Source organism: Heptranchias perlo, chromosome 8, assembly GCF_035084215.1.
Source record: "Heptranchias perlo isolate sHepPer1 chromosome 8, sHepPer1.hap1, whole genome shotgun sequence".
Classification (NCBI taxonomy): Eukaryota; Metazoa; Chordata; class Chondrichthyes; order Hexanchiformes; family Hexanchidae; genus Heptranchias; species Heptranchias perlo.
In genome coordinates this window covers 72,798,754-72,810,049 of record NC_090332.1, presented here as the reverse complement: position 1 = coordinate 72,810,049, position 11,296 = coordinate 72,798,754, and positions in this window count along the sequence as shown.

The following is an 11,296-nucleotide window of genomic DNA, read 5'->3' as shown; positions in this document are numbered from 1 at the left end:
CTGTGAGCAGTTCTGGGCACCGTACCTTCGGAAGGACATATTGGCCTTGGAGGGAGTGCAGCGTAGGTTTACTAGAATGATACCCGGACTTCAAGGGTTAAGTTACGAGGAGAGATTACACAAATTGGGGTTGTATTCTCTGGAGTTTCGAAGGTTAAGGGGTGATCTGATTGAAGTTTATAAGATATTAAGGGGAACAGATAGGGTGGATAGAGAGAAACTATTTCCGCTGGTTGGGGATTTTAGGAGTAGGGGGCACAGTCTAAAAATTAGAGCCAGACCTTTCAGGAGCGAGATTAGAAAACATCTCTACACACAAAGGGTTGTAGAAGTTTGGAACTCTCTTCCGCAAACGGCAATTGATACTAGCTCAATTGCTAAATTTAAATCTGAGATAGATAGCTTTTTGGCAACCAAACGTATTAAGGGATATGGGCCAAAGGCAGGTAAATGGAGTTAGATCACAGATCAGCCATGATCTTATCAAATGGCGGAGTAGGCATGAGGGGCTGAATGGCCTACTCCTGTTCCTATGTTCCTATCTGCTGCTGAAACCCTTATCGATGCCTTTGTTACCTCCAGACTCGACTACTCCAATGCTCTCCTAACCAGCCTCCCATCTTTCAAACTTTAGCTTATCCAAAACTCTGCTGCCTATCCCATATCCTATCCCGCACCAAGTCCCATTCTCTCATCACCCCTGTGCTCGCTAACCTATTTTGGCTCCTGGTCAAGCAATGCCTCGAATTTAAAATTTTCATCCTTGTGTTCAAATCTCTCCATGGCCTCCCCCCTCCCTTTCTCTGTAACCTCCTCCAGCTCTACAATCCTCCGAGAACACTGCGTTCCTCCAATTCTTGCCTCTTGTGCTTCTCCCAATTTCCTTCGCTCCAAAATTGGCGGCTGTGCCTTCAGTTGTCTGGGCCCTAAGCTCTGGAATTCCATCTCTAAACCTCGCTGCCTCTCTCTCTTGCTTTAAGCCGCTCCTTAAAACCTACTTCTTTGACTAAGCTTTTGGTCACCTGTCCTAATATCTCCTTATGTGGCTCAGTGTCAAATTTTGTTTGATAACGCTCCTGTGAAGTGCCTTGGGACATTTTACTACATTAAAGGTGCCATATAAATGCAAGTTGTTGTTGTTGACTTAAAGGGACACTAGCAAATAGGACATAAATGGAATTTGCTTTCTAGCCAGCTATTTTTATGAATTACTTGGTGTCAAGAAAGCAATTTTTTCATACTCATAGTGGGGAAATAAGCCACCCAGAGGACAAAAGTAAATAATTATTTATAAATTATGAATAATTTATTTAGCACCTTATCATGTCATAAATCTCTCAGAGCACTTCATTCAATGCATTACTTTTGGATTGCAGATTCTGTTCTTATGTAGCAATTCAGTGGCAAGAAAGCTACCAACTGAGGGCAGCTGACATGTGTGACAGACTCTCCAGAAGATGAAAGTGCAGGACGCAGGGCTATCCAAGAAGACAGACTTTCCAATTTAAAACTGTCAGAAGGTTAGAGTTCCTGGACAAAGAAGTAAAGCATTGGCAGAAAGAAGGTAAATAAATCACAATAATATTTTACGTGGTAAAAATAAAAGATTGGTAGTTAACTTCATTACTGTAAAGGCCACTTTCTGTGATTGCTAGATGGAGTGCGTGTACCAAACTACACTGATACTCAAGGCGGGCCCAATAAACCTCCCGTAGTGTAAGGAAGGAAGGAACTTGCATTTACATAGCACCTTTCATGACATCAGGACATCCCAAAGCGCTTTACAGGTACTTTTGAAGTGTAGTCACTGTTGTAATGTAGGAAATACAGCATGCGTACAGCAAGATCCCAAAAACAGCAAGTGATAAATGACCAGATCATCTGTTTTTAGTGATGTTGTTTGAGGGATAAATGTTGGCCAGGACACTGGGGAGAACTCCCCTGTTCTTCAAAATAATGCCATGGCATCTTTGACATCCACCTGAGAGGTTTAACATCTCATCTGAAAGACAGTACCTCCAACACTCCCTCAGTACTGCACTGGAGCATCAGCCCGGAATGATACAGTCAAGTCTCTGGAGTGGGACTCTGAACCCACAGTCTTCTGATTCAGAGGCAAGAGTACAACCACTGAGCCACAGCCAACTTTCCCCAACTCCCAAAGGTAATTGGGCCAAACTGTAGGACATGCATCTCTCCTCACACCTCCATTACTCAGGCCTGGCCTGCTCTCCATTACTCAAGGCCTAGCCTGCTGCTCTCCACGAGTGACCTTTATTTGGTACACAGCAGCACAGGCCCCTTCATGCTCCATGAGCATCTGACCCACCCCGAACTTTTGCGGCGTGCTTTTTCTTATCTTTATTTTTAGTAAAAACTACGAGGATGATAAATTGTGAAGCCACAAATAATTGGCAAGCAGGTCAATGACTTCATTCTACAGTCAATTGTGTCATTGCACCCTTTTCTGTATACAAACCGGTACCATGGCAACCACATCCCTTTATCAAACTTATTAAAAGAAAGAGGCCCCACATGGAGTAATGCAGTGTGTATAATCTCTAGTCTAATTTCCTGCTGTGGTATAGGAACTTCCTTGTGTATCTGTGACAACAAAGTTCAGTTGCTCAGCAAAGTGGTTACTTCATATATTTTGTCATCAGCAATAAGGCCATGTTCCTACATTACAACAGTAACTTCACTTCAGGTGTACTTCATTGGCTGTAAAACACTTTGGGATGTTATGGGGACGTGTAAGGCGCTATATAAATACAAGTCTTTTCTTTTATTCATGTGCAGAATACTCATGGGGTAAAAATTCCATCTGAAACTCGCAAGTGCAACCACCAATGTCTTAAAAAATCTCTACCCTGCTCATTGCTGCTAATCAGCAACACTGACCAACCATTGAACTGCGCTTCTCTAATGGCTCAGCAAGCGTATCCGGTGGGTAACTAAGCCGCGCAGATAACAGCAGGTACCCAAGATTCAATCCAGGTTCCGTGCCTTTAGCTGATCTCGGCCAGAGCAGTGGTACCACTGGGCCTCTGTGCCCATAGGCTAGGTGGTGTAGTAAAAATTCCACTGATAAACGAAAGCCTGATACTAAATCGGCTTCAGCATGTCTGAAGGAAAATGACTCTTAAAAGGTGGAAGGACTGTGAAGAGGAGAGTTGGCACATTGTAAAAGACCACACAGCAGAGGATAAATCACCATGACAACAAGAACGATTCCAGGCCGGCCGGAGATCATTTGAACACCTGCCTACTTAACTTGGTTATGTTGTGGACATGGAGAGAAAACAAGTGAAGTGTCAATCAATCGTAGGAACCTATTGTTGACAAGCCACCGCCCCAGAGGTGTGGTTCTATGTTAAAAATGTCTTTTAAAGCTGGGCAGAAGTTAGAGAGGAAGAGATACAGCTCCACTGCAGTTGCTCCAACCTTGCCTTTTGCTTCCCGGCGGTGCCACCTCACCTGGAATCTTCATGATTGCTCGCTACCTCACAGCTTTCATGCCTTGAAGCAGGCTACAGATTGCCCATGAAGCAAATGACCTGGCTTCAAGAGAAAGCCATGCTACGCTACAAGGGTATCCATCAAAATACCTAGAATCTTCCCAACAAGCTTGAGCCAACCATGAGTATATAACTTTCGTTATGGGGTTAGTCTAAGATAGACGTGATTCCCAAAAAGGTTATGCATTTTGGGAATTCAGAAGGTGCTGTTTTATTGTTGTTAAAGCAATTCTAAATCGAACATAAACCCAAGATGTTGTTTAAATTCTAAAGTCAATTTTTCTAGTTTATAATAAATTATTGTTTTCTTTATAAAGCTATGGTTTGTGCCTGAAGTTTCTTTAAGAAAATGAGCACATTAAGTTAAATATAAAATTAAACCTTGTGGAGATAAAAAGCCATTTCCCCAAATTAAAGTATAAAATCACTTTGCACCTTTTTGCTCCTACAGTGGAAAGGAAAAATCAGCTAGGATTCCCACTCTTCCGGACAAGGTAAGAACAGAACTTGGCTGTGACGCCCCCATGGTCGAACAGCCTGTCAACACTCACTAATCAACAATGGTCACTTGGGCAACGAAGTACTGGAAGCACAGCTTCACAAAGTAGGGCTTCTTCTTAATAATTCCTTGCCCCCCCCACCCCAAGACAAAGTCCATTTAGTGATCCAACAACAACTTGCATTTACATAGCACCTTTAACGTCGTAAAATGGCCGAAGGCACTTCACAGGCACGTTATCAGACAAAATTTGACACCAAGCCACATAAAGAGATATTAGGACAGGTGACCAAAAGTTTGGTCAAAGAGGTGGGTTTTAAGGAACGTCTTAGCGGAGAGTGAGGTAGAGAGACGAAGAGGTTTATGGAGGGAATTCCAGAACTGAAGGCATGTCGGCTGTTGGTGGAGTGATGAAAATCGGGGAAGCGCAAGAGGCCGGAATTGGAGGAGTGCAGAAATCTCGGAGGGTTGTAGGGCTGGAGGAGTTTACAGAGATAGGGAGGGGTGAGGCCATGGAAGGATTTGAAAACAAGGATGAGAATTTTAAACTCGAGGCATTGCCGAACCGGGAGCCAAAGTAAGTTAGCGAGCACAAGGGTGATCCAGCTACAAATCGGTGAAACTGGAAAAAAAAGTCTCATTTATATAATTTTATATTAGACTTGTCAGAGAAATGGGCTGCCTGATAACCAAGTTGGTTAAAAGCATTGCCAGGTCCTAAGCTGAATCAAAAGTCAGTGCTGAGTTAGTCAATCCCAGTTATCCTCGGTGCACGCAGGGTAAAATTAGCTGGATTGCCCGCTGATCACTGGAATCTACAGGTGTGTGAATTAGTGGGAGAGGCCAGGCTCAGGTCAATGGTAGATAAGGTGGTAAAGAAGGCATATGGGATACTTGCCTTTATTAGCCGAGGCATAGAATATAAGAGCAAGGAGGTTATGATGGAGCTGTATAAAACACTGGTTAGGCCACAGCTGGAGTACTGTGTGCAGTTCTGGTCGCCACACTACAGGAAGGATGTGATCACTTTGGAGAGGGTGCAGAGGAGATTCACCAGGATGTTACCAGGGCTGGAGCGCTTCAGCTATGAAGAGAGACTGGGAAGATTGGGTTTGTTTTCCTTGGAGCAGAGGAGGCTGAGGGGGGACATGATTGAGGTGTACAAAATTATGAGGGGCACAGATAGGATGGATACTAAGGAGCTTTTTCCCTTCGTTGAGGGTTCTATAACAAGGGGGCATAGATTCAAGGTAAAAGGCGGGAGGTTTAGAGGGGATTTGAGAAAGAACTTTTTCACCCAGAGGGTGGTTGGAGTCTGGAACTCACTGCCTGAAAGGGTTGTGGAGGCAGGAACCCTCACAACATTCAAGAAGCATTTGGATGAGCACTTGAAATGCCATAGCATACAAGGCTACGGACCAAATGCTGGAATATGGGATTAGAGTAGACAGGGCTTGATGGCCGGCGCGGACACGATGGGCCGAAGGGCCTCTATCCGTGCTGTATAACTCTATGACTCTATATGACAATGGTGGTGCTTTCTGCAATCTCATAGTTCGTCAACGTTTAGACATGAAAGAAAAAGAACTTGCATTTTTATAGTGCCTTCAGGACCTCAGGATGGCCCAAAGCGCTTTCCAGCCAATTAAGTACTTTTTGAAGTGTATTCTCTGTTGTGATGTAGGAAATGTGGCAGACAATTTGCACATAGCAAGCACCCACAAACAGCAATGTGATGACCAAATAATCTTTTTTTAGGTGTTGGTTGAGGGATAAATATTGGTCACAACATCGGGGAGAATTCCCCGCTCGTCTTTGAAATCATAGAATCATAGAATGGTTACACAACAGAAGGAGGCCATTTGGCCCATCGAGCCCATGCCAGCTCTTTGTAAGAGCAATCCAGTTAGTCCCATGCGCCGGTTCTTTCCCCGTAGCCCTGCAAGTTATTTATCCAATTCCTTTTTGAAAGCCATGATTGAATCTGCTTCCACCACCCTTTCAGCCAGGGCATTTCAGATCATAACTACTCGCTGCATAAAAAAGTATTTCCTCATGTTGCCTTTGGTTCTTTTGCCAATCACCTTAAATCTGTGTCCTCTGGTTCTTGACCCTTCTGTCAATGGGAACAGTATCTCTTTATTTACTTTATCTAAACTCTTCATGATTTTGAACACTTCTATCAAATCTCCTCTTAACCTTCTCTGCTCTATCGAGCCTGCTCCGCCATTCAATGAGATCATGGCTGATCTGATTTTTACCTCAACTCCACTTTCCTGCCTTTTCCCCATATCCTTTGACTCCCTTGCTGATCAAAAATGTGCCTAACTTAGCCTTGAATGTATTCAATGACTCAGCCTCCACAGCTTTCTGGGGTAAAGAATTCCAAAGATTCACAACCCTCTGGGAGAAGAAATTCTTCCTCATTTCTGTCTTAAACGGGTGACCCCTTATTCTGAGACTATGTCCCCTAATTTTAGATTCCCCCATGAGGGATAACATCCTCTCAGCATCTACCCTATCGAGTCCCCTCAGAATCTTGTATGTTTCAATAAGATCTCCTCTCATTCTTCTAAACTCCTATGAGTATGGACCCAACCTGTTCAATCTTTCCTCATAAGACAACTCTTCCGAGTGAACCTTCTCTGAACTGCCTCCAATGCAAGTATGTCCTTCCTTAAATAAGGGCACCAGAACTGTACGCAGTACTCCAGGTATAGTCTCACCACCACCCTGTACAGTTGTAGCATGACTTCCCTGCTTTTATGCTCCATCCCCCTAGAAATAAAGGCCAATATTCCATTTGCCTTCCGGATTATCTGCTGCACCTGTATGTTGACTTTTTGTGTTTCATGTACGAGGACACCCAGATCCCTGTGTACCGCAGCATTTTGTAGTATTTCTCCATTCAAATAATATTTTGCTTTTTTATTTTTCCTCCCAAAGTGGATGACTTCACATTTTCCCACATAATATTCCATCTGCCAAATTTTTGCCCATTCGCTTAATCTGTCAATATCCCTTTGCAGACACTTTGTGTCCTCATCGCAACTTGCTTTTCCACCTATCTTTGTAGCATCAGCAAATTTGGCCACAAGACACTCTGTTCCTTCATCCAAGTCATTGATATATATTGTAAATAGTTGAGGCCCCAGCACTGAGCACCCCACTAGTTACAGATTCCTGGAGTCCCTACTGTCATCCCTGGAACCATTCTAGTAAATCTTTTCTGCACCCTCTCTAAGGCCTTCAGATCCTTTGTAAAGTGCAGTGCCCAGAATTGGACACAATACTCCAGCTGTGGCTAAACCAGTGTTTTATAAAGGTTCAACATAACTTCCTTGCTTTTGTACTCTATGCCTCTATTTATAAATCCCAAGATCCCGTAGGCTTTTTTAACTGCTTTCTCAACCTGTTCTGCCACCTTTAACGATTTGTGTACATATACCCCCAGATCTCTCTGTTCCTGCACCTCCTTTAGAATTGTACCATTTAGTTTATATTGCATCTCCTCATTCTTCCTGCCAAAATGTAGTGGTATACTGCAGACCACCTAATAGTGGAAATACTAATGGGGTATGTTATGGACCATCTAATAGTGGAAATACTAATGGGTATACTATGGACCAGCTAATAGGGGAAAGGAGGGAGAGGAAGAAATATGTAAGCAAATATGTGAAATGAGTAAAGGGCATAGAATAATAACCATGAGAAATTTTAACTACCCCCAAATAAACAGGCATGATGAGGTAGGTAAAGAGGTACAGGGAATGGAGTTTTTATAATGTGTGCAGGACTCATTTCTCACTTAGTGTGTAATAAGAGAGGAAGTTCTGCTGGATCTAGTAATGGGAAATGAACCAGAACAGATAAGAGAAGTAAGCATTGGGGAACTTCTAAGCAATAGCGATCACAATATAATAAGATGTAAGAAAAAGATTGAGAATGTCATAAGTAAGTCAAGGACCAAAGTAATAAGTTGGAAAAAAGCTATTTTTGAGAAGATGAGACTGGAACAAGGAAAAATAAACTGGAAAAAATTTACTGACAAAGAAAGAAATAGAACAGCAGTGGGAAACATGTAAAACGGTGATCAATAGAGTCCAGGAGAAATATATCCCACTAAAAAGCAAGAACTATCTAGCCAGTAATGACACATCATGGATAAATAAAGAAATAAGGGCAGAATTGAAACTAAAGAAAAAGGCATACACAAGGCATAGACAACAAAGGAAAGGGAGACAAAAGGGAATAGAATTGAGGGCTTGACAGGATAGATGCTGTGAGGTTGTTTCTCCTGGCTGGAGAGTCTGGAACTAGGGGGCATAGTCTCAGGATAACGGGTCGGCCATTTAGGACTGAGATGAGGAGAAATTTCTTTACGCAGAGCGTTGTGAATCTTTGGAATTCTCTACCCCAGAGGACTGTGGATGCTCAATCGTTGAGTATATTCAAGACTGAGATCGATAGATTTTTGGACTCTAAGGGAATCAAGGGATATGGGGATAGGGCAAGAAAGTGGAGTTGAGGTCGAAGATCAGCCATGATCTTATTGAATGGTGGAGCAGGCTCAAGGGCTGAATGGCCTACTACTGTTCCTATGAATACGAAAAGGTTAGGAAAGAAGTCAAAAAAGAAATTAGGAAGGCAAAAAGAAAACATGAAATTAAATTATCAAGAAATATTTTTAAAAATTGTAGTCTACAGACACATAAATAACAAAAGAAAAATCAGGATGGGGAGAGGGTCTCGAAGGGATGCATACAATAAACTCACAGGCAATGACAGCAAAATGGCAGAAATATTAAATAATTACTTTGCTTCAGTATTTACGAGGGAGACTAATATGGTGGGCATGATATTAGAAGAGATAAAAAAAAAGTAGACATTTAAGATAGAAAGGGGAGAGATAATTGAAAAACTAATCAAACCTAGAGAGGATAAAACCCCAGGTCCGGATGGATTGTATCCAAGCAGATAAAAGAAGATAGGGAAGCGATAACAGTGGCACTATTACATATATAAAAAAAATCATTAGAAAAGGGAAGAGTGCCAGAGGATTGTCGGACAGCTAATGTGATTCCTATATTTAAAAAGGGAGATAGAACAAGTCCAGGAAACTACAGGCCAATTAGCTTATCATTAGTGTTAGGAAAGATAATAGAATCCACACTCAAAGATGTAAGAGAGAAACATCTAGAAACCGAAATTATAATAAAGAATAGTCAGCACGGATTTGAAAAGGGAAGGTCATGCTTGACCAACTTTATTGAATTCTTTGAAGAAGTAACAGAAAGTGTAGACAACGGTAATGCAGTTGATGTAATATATTTGGATTTTCAAAAGGCCTTCGATAAGGTACTGCATTGTAGACTTATGATTAAGGTCAGAGCATGTGGAGTCAGGGGACAAGTAGCAGAATGGATAGCAAGCTGGCTACAAAACAGAAAACAGAGAGTAGGGGTTAAAGGTAGTTACTCAAACTGGCAAAAGGTGGGAAGTGATGTTCCACAAGGATCGGTGCTGGGACCACTGTTGTTCACCATATACATAAATGATTTGGACTCGGGAATTGGATGACACCAAATTGGAGGGGTATAGTTAGTACTAAGGAGGACTGTAACAAAATACAGGAAGACATTAATTAATAAGCTTGCAGAATAGGTGTGTAATTGGCAAATGAATTTTAATATAGATAAGCATGAGGTGGTACATTTTGGTAGGAATAATAAGGAGGCCACATACTTCTTCGAAAATAAGAGTCTAAACGGGGTAAAGGAACAGAGGATTTAGGGATACAGATATACAAATCACTAAAAGTAGTGACGTAGTTTAATAAGACCATTTTAAAAAAGCAAACCAAGCACTGGGGATCATTTCTAGAAGGATAGAATTGAAAAACAGACAAGTTGTGCTAAACTTGTACTGAACCTTGGTTAGACCACACTTGGAGTACTACGAACTGGTACTATGTCTGGTCTCCACACTATAAAAAGGATATAGAGGCACTGGAGAAGGTGCAAAAAAAGATTTATTAGGATGTTACGAGAAATGAGAGGTTATATCTATCAGGAAAGATTGAATAGGCTGGGGCACTTTTCTCTAGAAAAGAGAAGACTGAGGAGGGGGTGACCTGATAGAGGTCTTCAATATTATGAAAGGTTCTGATAGATATAGAGATGATGTTTCCACTTGCAGGGGAGACCATAACTAGGAGCAATAAATATAAGATAGTCACTAATAATCCAGGAGAAATGTCTTTATCCGCAGTGGTTAGAATGTGGAACTTGCTATGTAGTTAAGGTGAATAGCATAGGTGCATATAAGGGGAAGCTAGATAAGTACACGAGGGAGAAAGGAGTAGAAGGATATGCAGATATGGCTAGATGAAGTAGGGTGGGAGTCAGATTATCCTAAAGAACATTATTTTATATTACAGCCTTTGAGTTCATTATGACCCAGATGCTGTGGGAACCAGAGTTGTATGTCTTTTGGAGCTGAAATAAGGGGATGGGTTGAAAAAAAGGTCTGGGCATAGTTAAGCAATCTAGGGTGTCAGCCTCGGCTCAGTGGTAGCACTCTCACACCAACTGCCGTTGCTAGGATTGAAAATATCCGTACAGTTGCCTCGGTTGTTGACCACACCTCTTGCCTATATTTGCGATCATTTTAGGTTTGGAATTTTTTTTTATTAAGGCCTAAAAGCAAGCCGTACAATTGGAAAGTAGTTAACTAATAATTTCACCTCTCTCCCCTTCAAAATCCAGAATGACGGGCCTAAACTGTTCCCAGTAAGTCTGTCGTACACAATAAATAAATGTCTTCTCATCTAATTAAGAACCAGTCTGATATACCTTATTCATGCCCAAGAAGTAAATCTGTCACATTGGGCAAGGAACAGCTGAATCTTGCAGTACTCCATTGTACTGTAGATCAATAATTATGTTCACATGAAATAGAGCAGTCACAGTAACTTAAGCAATTAACATTTTTAGTAGGATCAGAAATAATCTAAAGCAGTTATTCTTGGAGAAAACATTTTAATTGCAGTCAGTATGTCTTTTGACCAGTTTTGTGCCAACATAAGAACAATCTTAAAAGAGGCAATAATAGCTTGGGTACCAGATCAGATATACAGTATGTGGGATCTACAATTTGAACATATCAAACATGACTGTACTGCTGATTGTAGTGTCCATATCAAGCACTCCTATTCAGAAACAGATGCAGAGTCAAGATTCATCTACTCAGCCTCAACAAGGTGCCTCAGTGCCAACCT